Here is a 13,299-nt window from a genome sequence, read left to right as displayed (position 1 = left end):
TGGGTTGCCAACTGGCTCACGGACAGAACCCACATGGTGAGAGTTGCAGGAGCTAGGTCTGACTCTAAACCAGTTACAAGTGGCGTTCCCCAAGGCTCAGTCCTAGGACCCCTCCTGTTCAGCATATACTTCTCAGAGGTACAGGCAAGCACAGGAGGACTATGGCTGACCAAGTTCGAAGACGACTGCAAACTAGAGGCTATAATTGACTCTCTAGCTGACACAGACATCCTCCAAAAGGGTCTCACTGAGACGGATACCTGGTGTCAAAATCATGGCCTCAAGCTAAATGCCAAAAAGTGCATAGTCATCCCCTTTGGAAAAAAACAAAGTACCCACAAGCTACCACATAGGTGGTAGTCCCCTAAATACGGAAGACATAATAAAGGATCTGGGGACCCAAGTAGATAGTAATCTCACCTTTGATAATCGCATTGCCAAAGTGGTTAGAAAATCCTTCTACATGGCCCACCTAATCACAAAAGGGTTCACATCCAGATCAAAAGAGGTCATTGTGCCCCTCTACTCATCACTCATCAGACCCATCATAGAGTACAATGCCCCATTTTGGATGTACCTTACAAGACACTTGCAACAGCTGGAAAGACCACAGAAGTACCTCACCAAGAGGATCACTGGCCTCAAACAGATGCCCTATGCAGCTCAACTGAAAAAGCTCTAGTTGTACTCGGTTGCATACCGCCTACTCAGAGGTGATCTCTGCCTGACATACAAGGCCATGTCCAACCCAGAATTGATGGACATGCTCCACCTAAAGAAAACCTTATCCCCTCGAGCCACACGCTCTAGGGATCTAAACCTCACTACAACAATAAATAGGACATGCTGGAGGGATAGATTCCTGTCCCAGAGACTTCCCATGTTTTGGAACAAGATCCCAATCTACATTAGGCAGAGCTCCTTGCTAACACTCTTCAAAAAAAGCCTTGACGAGTGGATGGGAAACAGAAAGTTTACCTCGGGGATCACTTCAGTGGCCCTGCTGGACAGAAGCACAGGGAACTAATCTAAGGGGGCAGCAAAAGCCAACACATTCTGGCTAGGCTTATAAATGCCTTCGGGCAGATAGCCTATTACCCACCTAAGAACCTATATCTGAGGTATGGAACTGTACATCTGCACTGTGAATTGTGCAGGGCCTCCTGGTCTGGAACACAGAATGGTCACCGGTGCTCAGCATTCCTGTAGAATGAATCTCCTCAACTCTTGCCGAGCTCAGGTAGCAGTGTTCCTATATTTGTTTATGTATGTGTCGGGGCAGCACATCTTCAGGCCATGATAACATAAACTATAATGAGGGTACCTGATGTCAAGTGCCACAGCATTCATTTAGCTATACACAGTGCCTTCAGCTGTCTGCATGTGCATTGCATGTTAAAGATATATGTGGCATGCAACCTACATACCATCTCACATACTGCATATTTGCACTCTGACCAGTACTGTGTGTGTGTGGCATTGCTGCTCACTGTAAGTGGGAATACATGTGTTCTTGGCCATGACTTCTACATATGAGTTATACTATAGCAGGCCACCTGGTGCATTAAATTCCTGTCATGCTGGTTGTGGACACACATGACACAGTGTGTCATGGTTTCATATACACATGTTGAAACATAAAGAAGAATGCCCCTGCTTGCACATGGTGGCTGCACTTCTTAGGGATGCATGCTGGTCATATATGTCTGCCATGCCTATGTAGTGTCACTTAAATTCCAAGTATGCTTGCTGTATACCCACATATACGATATGCTAACATATTAGTATCTTCACACATATGATGGCACACTACAGTATTACACCCATTGGAGTCACACTGGTCTAACATATACAACCCCCTGCTAGCACTTCTGGACATGTCACATTCTACAGTGTGTACCAAGTATGGGAAAAGACATACCAAGACACTAACATGATGCTTCTGCCATTACTGCTTTGCATATTCCCACAGTGCCAACTGCTAAGGTACCTAATAACTTACACAGTTCAGCAGAGAATAATAATCTTCATCATTGCAAAGAGAAACAATTATGTGGGACACTAGGAAATCAAGGTCCTCTCTCCTCTAACAACTTTATCATATAATTTTAATACCTTTGAAAATAACATTATTGTAACAATCTTAGAACAACCACTGACCAATTAGAAATGAACATGACTGCATTAACTTTGCTACGATCAGCTGACTCCTTATTTATAACTTTCCATATTAGGCATGAGTTCCAAATTCTATAATTTAACTTCTACAAAGAGCAGAATTTCTACATTTCTGCTAAGCTTGCGGTTTCTATTGTTAGGTAAGAAGTAAATCATGAGATGCAAACTGAAAAAAACTTAGGAATCCATCTTGCAATGAAATCGTATTAGAAATGAAATGCACACACTAACATTTTGCCTTCTCTGTACACCTCACCCTTCCCATTCTCCCATTTGATGCTGTAAAGCATCACTCAAATCAAAATAATTATTTATGACCAGGTAAATATTATTAAACTTCAGAAGAATGGGTACTTCCACTGCTATCAGACATTCTTCACATGCTGTTTCCTTCTATTCCTGACGCAAGCAATTTGTATGCAGTTGTTTCAAAAATATAGTCTTATTAGCAATAAAAACATGCCTTCATCTTGATTGAACAAACATACAGTGTGAATACTGTAAATCTTCATTTATACACTATGTATCTCCACTACATTTATTTTCACATTCCCCCAATCTCATATATATTATTATATATTTTACTAAAATTTTGCAGCACTTAATTTTTATTTTGTACTATACTATGACTTTTTTCAATTGTGGTCAGTGGTATTGATTTAACTTTGTGTATTTGCAAGTTAACATTTCTTTGGATTTTAATAATTTTAAAATGCAAGCTTTTACCATGAAAAGAATAAGGCCTAACAATAAGATTGTAATAGCTATAAGCATGAAAAACTTTAAAATACTTTCTCTCCATTTGTAGAATTGATTAGTTAACCATGCTTACTGGAACTATTAGCTTTTATGGCATGTGAAAGTTTAGCAACTTTCTGAATTATGTCTAGTTGACTATGAATGGCACTAATATTATCAGGAATAAATGAGCAGCACTCCATTTTGATGAGCATGCACGTACCCCTTTAGAATCAAGTGTGAAATCAAGTGCCATGTGGTTCTGTAGCACCACACTGCACATTGCAGTCAGTTTTGGGATAATCAAAATAATGGACTCAAAGGTGGAATTACACAAAATCTCCTAGAGCTTAGATAACTTTCTATGCTTTCAGATGGACTTTACTGCATTAGAAGCAGGTGGTATACCTTTTTCAGAAATAGCCCCATTACCAAGATCCATGTGAGCAAGCCCTTTAAAATCAATCTTTTGTGCAATATTATGATAAACCCAAGAGGCATATTTTCTTTTAACAGGGTTAGGAATGTCTTTAGTGTCTCTTCTGTGCTGAGTGTTACAAATGTTTTAGGTTTAAAACCTCTGTATGTGGTATAGCTGGAATAACACAACCTATAACAACAACTAGACCAGTCTGTCGGTAACCAGGGATAAGTTTGATATTTACAAATTTAATAATATTTATGTAATGCTACCATACCCTCCCTGTACTTTAGCCTCATTATAATTTTTTTCAGATGAAATTGCAAGTACTATTTTTAATAAAAAATATTTCATTTTTACAATAGCGTACGTCTTTTAACAGTAATTGAAAGTTGAGCTGCATTACTTAAAAGGGGTAGAAACATGTTTAGTTTTTTAATTTTTAGCAAGAAAAATAACATGAAATGGCAAATGAAGCTCTGAGTCAGTCACTGGTATAGGAATCAATGGAATACCCCCATCACGTGCATTAGGTATATGCGCACAAACCCAGCAGTTGCTAACAATGAAGGTCTGTGCATAAGAATGCAAGTCAGCAGAAAAAGTATTAAATCTAGGAAACCATTCATGTGCTCTTGATTTGATTTTAACCAAAAGCCAGTCTCAATTTTTAGCAATACATGTATGTCTATTAAGAAATTATTCGGTACTTACATTTTCAATGGTCACATTTGATGACACACTTACAGTTCCAGATGGCAAAAGCAAGCAAAACAAACTGATGGGAAAATCACAGTACCTGCCCCAATGAAGAAACTGCAAACAAGGATGCTGAGTTAGTTGTTCATTGGTCATACAAAATTGAACATTATAGAATCTTCGACTAAAAGTTTTAATTGCAGATGACTTCAAAAATGAATTTCAATTGGATAAAGCAATGTCTATGTCGTTGCCCAAAAAGGCATGATCAGTAGGATTTAGAAGCAAGAAAAAACACTGACGCTGTTGAAAAGAATCACTGAAGTTTACTGCTGACTGGACTGAAGTAGCAGAGTCACATTATTTAACTTTCTGATCTGATGAAAAGGGTAACTTATCTGCAGTCAGTTTCAGATTTGATCTAGATATGGATTGGATGATAAACAGTTCAGAGCTCGTTTCTTATGTGATTTGGATAGCAACATTTTATATTTGTATGTGAGAATGCCCCTGTTTTTTTGTCTGATTCTGCTGGTTCACGTGGAATGATATCAAAGGAATTTTGACTATACTTGCCACAAGGGAGGGTCTTTCTGACATGTGACATAGGGATGCGGGGGGAGGGGGGAACCTCACAATGGCAGTAGCAGTTGTGAGAAAAAACAAGTATGGTCCTTTCCATATGGGACTTAGTCAGGTTCTTGACATGATTATCCTGCTCTGTAGGTCACTGGACTACATGCATAACAGTGATATATTTTTGCAAAATAGAACAAAGAGATTTGCATTACAAAAGTATGGATTTATCAACATCTTGCAATTTTAAATTCTCAGGGAGGGGCATAGCAGGCATTCTCGTGTGTCTGCCCATGAGGATTTCATGAAGGGACAATTGTTTTAGTGGCACTAATTGGACTTTTCTTTTGCTGAATATTACCCTGAGAGGTCTGCGAGCATAAAAAGCTCCTACAACCCTCTTTGAGGAAGGGAATGCTGAGGATATGGTCTTTCAAAAGAGATGGGTACAGGCAGCTCACCAGTGTTCTACCGAATGGGTACGCATCCTAATCAAGAGGGATGAGTTAAAGAAGCAAAGGCTTAAAGAAGAAATCAGAATGGTGAGTGTTGAACTTGATAAACTTTTATCTGTTAAATTGACTAGTATGCTGGAAGACTTGTGGACTTTGAAGAATTACTAGTTGAGCGTAAAAGCTACAAAATTAATATAGACATTAAGGATTAGAGTCTTGATAAAGGAAAAGAAAAAATAATCGATCTTTTTCGTCTAGAAGCAGAAGTAACACTGGTAGCAATGATGTTAGTTGGGGTAAAACTGTTTCTGCTTGTTTCTTTTGCTGCTTCTGAGGAGGCAGATGTGATTGCTGGAGCTGAGGGGAATGTGGAACAGTTGTCAGCCGTGCCCAAAGCACAAAATCTGAAAGATATGCAGAACCGCTTTCGGAATTCCAGTTCTGCCAGAACAGGCTTTAACAACAGAAAATGGGGCCGCAATGAATGGGGCCAGCAAAAGAACTATAATAAGAAGGGACAGCATAACAAGAAAACACGCTGGTATTAATGTATTTTGTGACAATTTAAATGTGTTAAATCTGTCCAAACATGACATTTCTGATGTGGTTATGTCTGTATTATGTCTTGGCCTTAACTTTATACCAACTACTTTAACAAGAATACATGTACTAAAGTGAAATATTTTCTTTCAGTAGAAAATTGCATTTGATGTATTACTTTAAACAAGAGGGAGGGGTTGTGCCTACTGACTGCTATGAAAGTGGTGATGATTCTTTTCACTCATGTTTGTCATCTCAGGAAGATTTGTTTGAGAATGACTTTAATGCGTATTGCCAACTGAACACTGATGCTATCTCTGTTAAAAGCTCTTTTATTCCACCTTTTCTAAACAGCACTTTGCAAGGATATTTTGCTACACTTAATTTTGAGGTTGAACAAATGTACTGGTCTTGCGTAGAGAATAAGTCTAATATATGCTTTAACTTAACTAAGCAGCAATGGCAGCCCTATTGGAATTTGGTAATGACAGAAGATGGGTAGTTAAACCATCTGATAAGGGGAACCAGATAGTAATCATGCATTTTACACAATATTTAGAGATGTGTTATAAACATCTGAACAATGTGGAAATTTATAGAAAATGTGATGTTTCTGATTACTTTGAAGCTATTAAGGAGTACCAGCTGTTATTAGACAAAGGTCTTAGGTTGGGGTATTTTACCTCTAAGGATGTGGAAAAGAAGTTTGGAGTGGAAAACTGCTCTATGGCAGTTTTCTACTGTTTACCTAAGACACACAAAGGTAGTGGTCGACCTATAGTGTCTGCACAGAGTTACTTTTTTTAAAGCATAAATGTGCTGCTACATGAACATCTTAAGAAATATGTAATGAGTACAGCTTCTTATATTAGGAATAGCCAGGATTTTTTTGAATAAAATAAAAGGGAAAGTTTGGAATATGAACATGTTTTGGCTCTGCCTGGATGTCAAAAGTCTTTATACTAACATTAAGCATGAAATAGGGATTCAGGCCTTATGCCATTTCCTGGGGGACTCTCCCATGTCTCATTTTTTGATAGATTTCATTATCTTTTGTTTGAAAAATAATTTTTTTTTATGTTTAATGGAGACATTTTTCATCAATTACAGGGCACTGCTATGGGGGTGGCTTTTGCCCCCGTGTATGCTAATTTAGTTATGGCTAAACTTGAAGATGATTTTGTTTATAGACATGATTTTTTTTAGATAAAAGTTATTTTATAGTTTATATTTATTGATGATCTTATTTTTTATGTCAAGGAAGCCAGACAGAAGCCCTTGGGTTTGTCGATGACTTACAATCTAATACTATGGGCTTAAGCTTTGATGGTATACAGCTTGGCCCACAAGTGAATTTTCTGGATATTAGCTTAGATGGATTTACAACTAGTCTCCGCAGGAAATTTGAACATAGAAATGTATTTCTATATGGGAATAGTTGTCACCCAAAACATTTGGTTAAGGTACTGCCTTATAATGAATTCTTATGAATTCATAGGCTATGTAGCCTTGATATGAGCTTTGACAGAGAGATAGGAAAAGCAGAAGATATGTTTATTAAAAGAGGCTATGATGTTCAGTTGGTTAGGGGAGCTAAACAATAATTCATGGACATGAGGTATTCTTCTAACCCCCAGGGATACTCTCATTATGCCCGTGTTAGCGGGAAATATAAAGTTGGTACATGTGGAAACAAATCCACCAACACAGCTGGAAATAATGGGGACCAGAAGAAAGTTTTCTTAGTGACAACTTATAAAAAAGCACGTAGTTTGTGGCCCATGCTTCTAAGGGATTAAGGGATACAATTTTGAACTCTGTATTACCTGACTTTGTGAGTATTGCATATAAAAGAGCTAGGAATGCGGCTGATATTCTAGTACCTAACCAATTTTGTTTAGCAGATGTTAATGTTAGTCAGAATTTAAGCACAAATAAGGGCACTGTTCCATGTGATGGCTGTTCCATCTGTCATTATGTAGTGAGTTATTTTCCCTATATTAATGGTATTAAATTTACAGTTAGGTATGACTACAGTTGTAATACTGAGGGGCTAGTGTATGTAGTAAGATATGGATGCAATAAGTTCTACATAGGGGAAATGTATAGGAGTTTTAGGGTTCAGTTACAGGAACATATTAGGGACATAAAAAATAAAAAAAACTAGAGTCCCCTTGGGAGCCATTTCATGACAGCACACTATTCTGATCCTGATTCTCTTAGGGGTTGTGTTCTGGAAACATTGCAAGTTGGTATAGGTGAATGTGTGTCCTTAAAAAATAAACTTTTAAAAAAAAAAACCCTCTTGATTTTAAAGTATGGTACTTTGGAGACTCAGGGACTCAGTAAGGAATGTAACTGGAAGTATGTGATTTAAATTGTACGCTTAATTGATTAATTGTCTTGTGCAATATGCTGTATTTAAGTAAAGAGTGTTTTTTAGTGTTTTTACTCTTGGAAGGCTGTGCAAGCCGAGGCTCTAAGTGTTTCATTAAAATTGCTTACTTCTTGGAACAGTGATCTTGGTGGGATTTTAAAATTTTATTTTTTGTTTTTTTAAGTTCTATTTCTTGACATGATTATCCTGCTCTGTAGGTCATTGGACTGCATACATAACAGTGATATGATATTTTTGCAAAATAGGACAGAGATTTGCATGACAAAAGTATGGATTTATCAACATCTTGCAATTTTAAATTCTCATGGAGGGGCATAGCAGGCATTCTCGTGTGTCTGCCCATGAGAATTTCATGAAGGGACAATTTTTTAGCGGCACTAATTGGACGTTTCATATCAAATAATAGTAGGAGCAAAGCTTTTGGCTACTCAAGACCATTTTTTTTACAAACTTTAGCTAACCTTGTTTTCGGAGTCTGGTTAACTATTCCTGAGTCTTCTGGTCTATAGGCACAATGAAACTGTAATTTCACATTTACAGTTTTACAAATTTGCTATATTACTTGGCTAGCAAAATGAGTACCTTGATGTTATTGTATATAACAAGGAACACTATATCTAGGAATTAATTCAGTTTTTTAGCTACTCTTGTAGCATCATTCTTTATACAAGGATATGCTTTTTTTCTATTCACAAAAAATGTTGACCACAAGTAATACATAACTAAATTTTTGCATTTGAGGAAGTTCAATAGAATCTCTCACTGTAAAAAAGAAAATGGTTGCCAAGGCTTTTTTAATGAACAAATATGTGCAGGCACTGATTAGACAGATTATGCTCTAAAAAACTACACAAGTATTTACAAAATGTTGAGCAACTTCTGAAAGATGAGCATGCCAACCACTGGAAATTGGTTTTATTAATACAATTTTGCCCAAATAAAAAAGTAAATGGTAGACTTTACCAAATGATTTAAGAAATTTTGTGGGGCTACTATTCATCCATTTGGGTGGTGGGACAAAAACTCCTGGAAAGAAAAATTTGTATTAGTGTCATTTAATTGCTGCAAAAATATAGTCTGAATGGGGATAAGACAATACAGGCCTGTCTTGCCTTCATATCTGCAAAAGTATTACCCTTTGTTACAAATGAATCATCGGTCTTATGCACAGTATATTTTACCATGGCTATATCTCTTGGAAATAATAAAGCATCCAACAAATCATTAACAAAACACCATTTTAACAACAGTTTCTGCTGATGTTATGCACCTTTGCTCCTTTCAAAGTGTCCCAAAATCATGAACTATTCTATAACAAGAATCTGAAAATTTTTACTGACTGATTTTTATCAGTCTTACAAGCTTCAGTAATAACTATAAGCTCTTGAGCAGACACATTTTCACTTAATTGTCCAGTTAACAAAATACTATCTGGTGTACAAATGGAAAATGCTGCTATGAATTCACCATCATCTCTTTTAACACAGGAGCCATTTATGAAAAAAATTAAATCTAGATTTTGTAAAGGAATGTCTTTCAAATCTAAACTAGGAGGAAGCACAGTGTTAGTAATAGATACACAATCATGAGGTTTTTCTTCATCCACTGTAGGAATTAAAGAAGCAGGGTTAAGTGTTGGACACCTTGCAATCTGTAAACAACAGAAAGTAAAGACAATTCATATTTCGACAATTGTGCTGCAGATAGATGTCACATTATAGTCTTCAGTAACAAAGCTTTTACAGAATGTGGAATTGCCATATAAGTCTCATGCTCAAGAGTTAGAGCAGTTGCCATTTTTACTAAGCGTGTCATAGCAGCCACTGCCCTAAGGATCAAGAGTCATGCTGAAATAAGCAATAGATCTATAACCATCATTTCTTCATTGTATTAATGATCCTAATGTACTTTAGTCTTTGCTACAAAAACAAGAAAAATCTCTTAGAATAATCTGATAACCCAAGGGCAGGAGGATTTAAAAAAGAGTTTTCAATTGTACAAAAACTTGTTCATGATAATCCTGCCCGGGTAAATGTTCTGAGGCATCTCTTTTAACAATTTTAACAGAGATTTTACTACTTCTGCATAATTAGAAATCCATTGGCGACAGTAACCTGTTAATTGAAGGAAAGCTTCCAACTGTTTTAATGTAGTAGGATATGGTACAGTTTGTATTGCAACAATACACGAAGGAAAAATCTGGCAAGCATCTTCTGAAATAGGATGTCCCAAGCGCTGAACCTGCGATTTCCATAGCTGCATTTGTCTTTATTAACTTTGAATTTAATTCTGCTAACAGAGCCAAAACAAAAATAGTATCCTGTTAAGAGTCGTGTGTTTTGTTTTTTGAGGCTAAAAGCCAATCGTCTATATATTGAATTAGAGTCTAACCACAAGTAAATTTAATCTTGCTGTTTTTTTTTCTAGAGAAAATGGTGGGATATTTTACATATTCTTGTGGTAATGTAGTCCAAGTTTACTGTTGTCCTCTATAAGTAAATGTAAAGAGATATTGGCTAAATGGATGTACAGGGAAAGCAGATGAAATATTTATCACTGAGAAAGTTGTGGCAACTGATAGTCTAGAACTCAGTACTGTTGCAGGATTAAAAACAACTGGAAATGTTGACACTACTACTACTGCATTTACTGTGAGTATATTTTGTACACATTTGTATGCACTTTTTCCCTTGTTTCTTAACTGCTAAAATGGGAGAGTTACAAGGACTGCAAGTTGGGGTAATGATAGCTTGTTGTAACAAGGCCAAAATAACAAGTTCAATGTCTTTTACTACTTTTTATGACAAATGATACTGAACAGGTGTGTTGAAGGTTTTAATGCTATATGCACAGGCTCTACTTCATTTATAAGCCCTTTCTCATTTTCATGAGTAGTCCAAAGCTGCATAGAGATTGCATTCAGTAACTCCATATAAGCATTTTCTTCATTTTGCTCTGATGTTAAATTAGTAAAAAGGGTATTTTCATTTGTACAGATGCTATTTGGATATAATCCTAAAGATTCATTATGTGTGTCTAAAATACACCATCTGGTGTGCAATAGACAGTACATCTGAATTTCCACAATAAATCTTTACCTAACAGATTTAAAGGGACAGAATTTCCTGCGATAAAAGCATGCTGATCTTTTAGAGGATCGATCTGAATAGGAACAGGTTTTATTTCTGGATAATCTAAAGGAACTCCAGACACAGCCACACCCCAATTTGTGTGTTTGGAAAGTGGAAGGTGTTCAGCATTTTCTGAAGTAATCATAGATCTAGTAGATCTTGTATCAATGAGAAATGGGAGAGATGAATTTTTGCACGGTAACATTGACAAAAGGACTGTCCTAGTCAATCGGTCCCAAGGGAAATAACCATGGCTACCAAGTAGCATTCCACAAAGGAGAGTTTCTTTCAGTCTGCTGTGGTACTTGAACATTTGGCAAATTTGCTTGCTGTCCAGATAACAGACACACATTTCTCCAATGACTAGTTTGACCACAATTAGAACAAGCATTTAAATGTGATACATCTTGCGGTGACTGTGGTGAGGCAGCGGGATAGTCATTTTGTGGATATTATCCTGGATGCTCCTGAACAAATTGGAATCTAGCTCTTCCCTCATGATTTTTTCTTTTCCACTCTTGGGAGTTGGTATCAATGAGTTGGAACTGGCTGTCTACTAACTTTTTGTTTTTTGTTTTTTTTCCCCTAAGTATGTTGTCTGTTACATATTGTGCTTAATTTACCTAAACTTGGCCAATTCAAACAAACGTTTTTAATCTGTACTTGTATAGGTGGAAACAAGCCTACTACAAAAGATACTGACAGGCCATTGGCTGTTGCACCTTCTGTAGGTACTGGATATTCAGAGAACGCTTTAAATGCATCTATCATGTGTTGTAAATACTTATCAATAGACTCATTTTTTTATGTACAATAGCTTTCATTTTTTGCCTAGTTGGGGGTTTGGGGGCATGCTGCAGTAATGGCTTTTAATAAGTTATTTCTAGTAGCTAGAAAGCCATCATCTGTGTGCTTTGGAATGTTATTGTTTATATTCAATTTGTCCTATATCTTTTTAAATATATGAGAAAGTGTGGAAGATTTTAATACTGCTCTCAAGTTTTTGATAGTAGGGTTTTGCAATTGTATAAGTTCTTCTAAGATTTTTGCATATTTTGCCAAATTCATTTGAATATGAGGGAGAGAATCTACAATGGTTTGAAAATACCCTGCAGTCCATGGTCATGCTACTGTTAGGTTCAGCCTCGTTGTTTCTAGCTGCTGCAGGATTTAGAATTTTTTGTAAAGGGTGCATTTGTGTAGGCGGTAAATCAGAATCAGTAGAAGAGCCACAATCTGTTCTAATGCATTTTGCTTAGCATGGGACATCCGCTGATCAATCAGAAAGTGGGTAATAATGTCCTTGATTTTCTTCAAATTGCTAGACATTGATGATGAGCTTTTATTGGAAGTTTTTTCACATATTTAGCATTAGTGCTGTATCTATGTTTATGGTACATTTGTTTTCCTTTATTAGCTATATGCATTAACATTTAATCTGCTGCTGTTATGGTGGTTACTGAATGTTGTTACTGATGATTTCCAGTGTTATAAGTTAACCCAGAGGGATGATTGGAAGTGCTGGAAGTAACTTGGGCTGTATCTGGGGAAGTGGTACTTGTTTTTGCAACATTTACCCTCTCCTGCCCTCTTGGAGAGGGGGCACTATCAGCTTCTTGAGGCACATGTGGGTCATGAGGTGTAGGGGTTGCAGAATGTAATGGAGGCCAGTCATCATCTAATGATTATGGCTGTGTGATTGCTAACTTTTCTAACTGTCTTAACAGATACATACCCCAGGAATGGGATTTCTCATCTGCACATTTTTGTAAAATATTTACTGTTTTATTAGCTGCCAGCAGCTGTGACTTTAACGTAACTGAGTTATATTTTAAGCTTCTAACTACAATTCGTTTTCCTTATTTTTAGCTTCTTCTTGCCAGTCATTAAAAGCTGTCCAAAAAGAGGCTGGTATCTTATTGCCTTTCTGTTTCAGTATATTGTTATATTTTTTTATAAAATTTTCTAATCAAGAGTATCTTTTTCCAGAAACTATAAAGTACTATAATTTTTAGTGAGCTCAGACCATTTTACCAAATAATGACAGGTGTTTCTTTCATACTCAGTAAACATACACCTGCGTGGAATCCTACACTCCGACTGTTTTAAACCACTTGTATTGGCGCCCATTATAAAAACCCACTATTATAGTAACTATAATTA

This window comes from Protopterus annectens, chromosome 2.part2 (genome assembly GCF_019279795.1).
Source record: "Protopterus annectens isolate FY-2018-M chromosome 2.part2, PAN1.0, whole genome shotgun sequence".
In the NCBI taxonomy this organism is placed as follows: domain Eukaryota; kingdom Metazoa; phylum Chordata; order Ceratodontiformes; family Protopteridae; genus Protopterus; species Protopterus annectens.
This window is presented reverse-complemented; position numbering follows the sequence as displayed.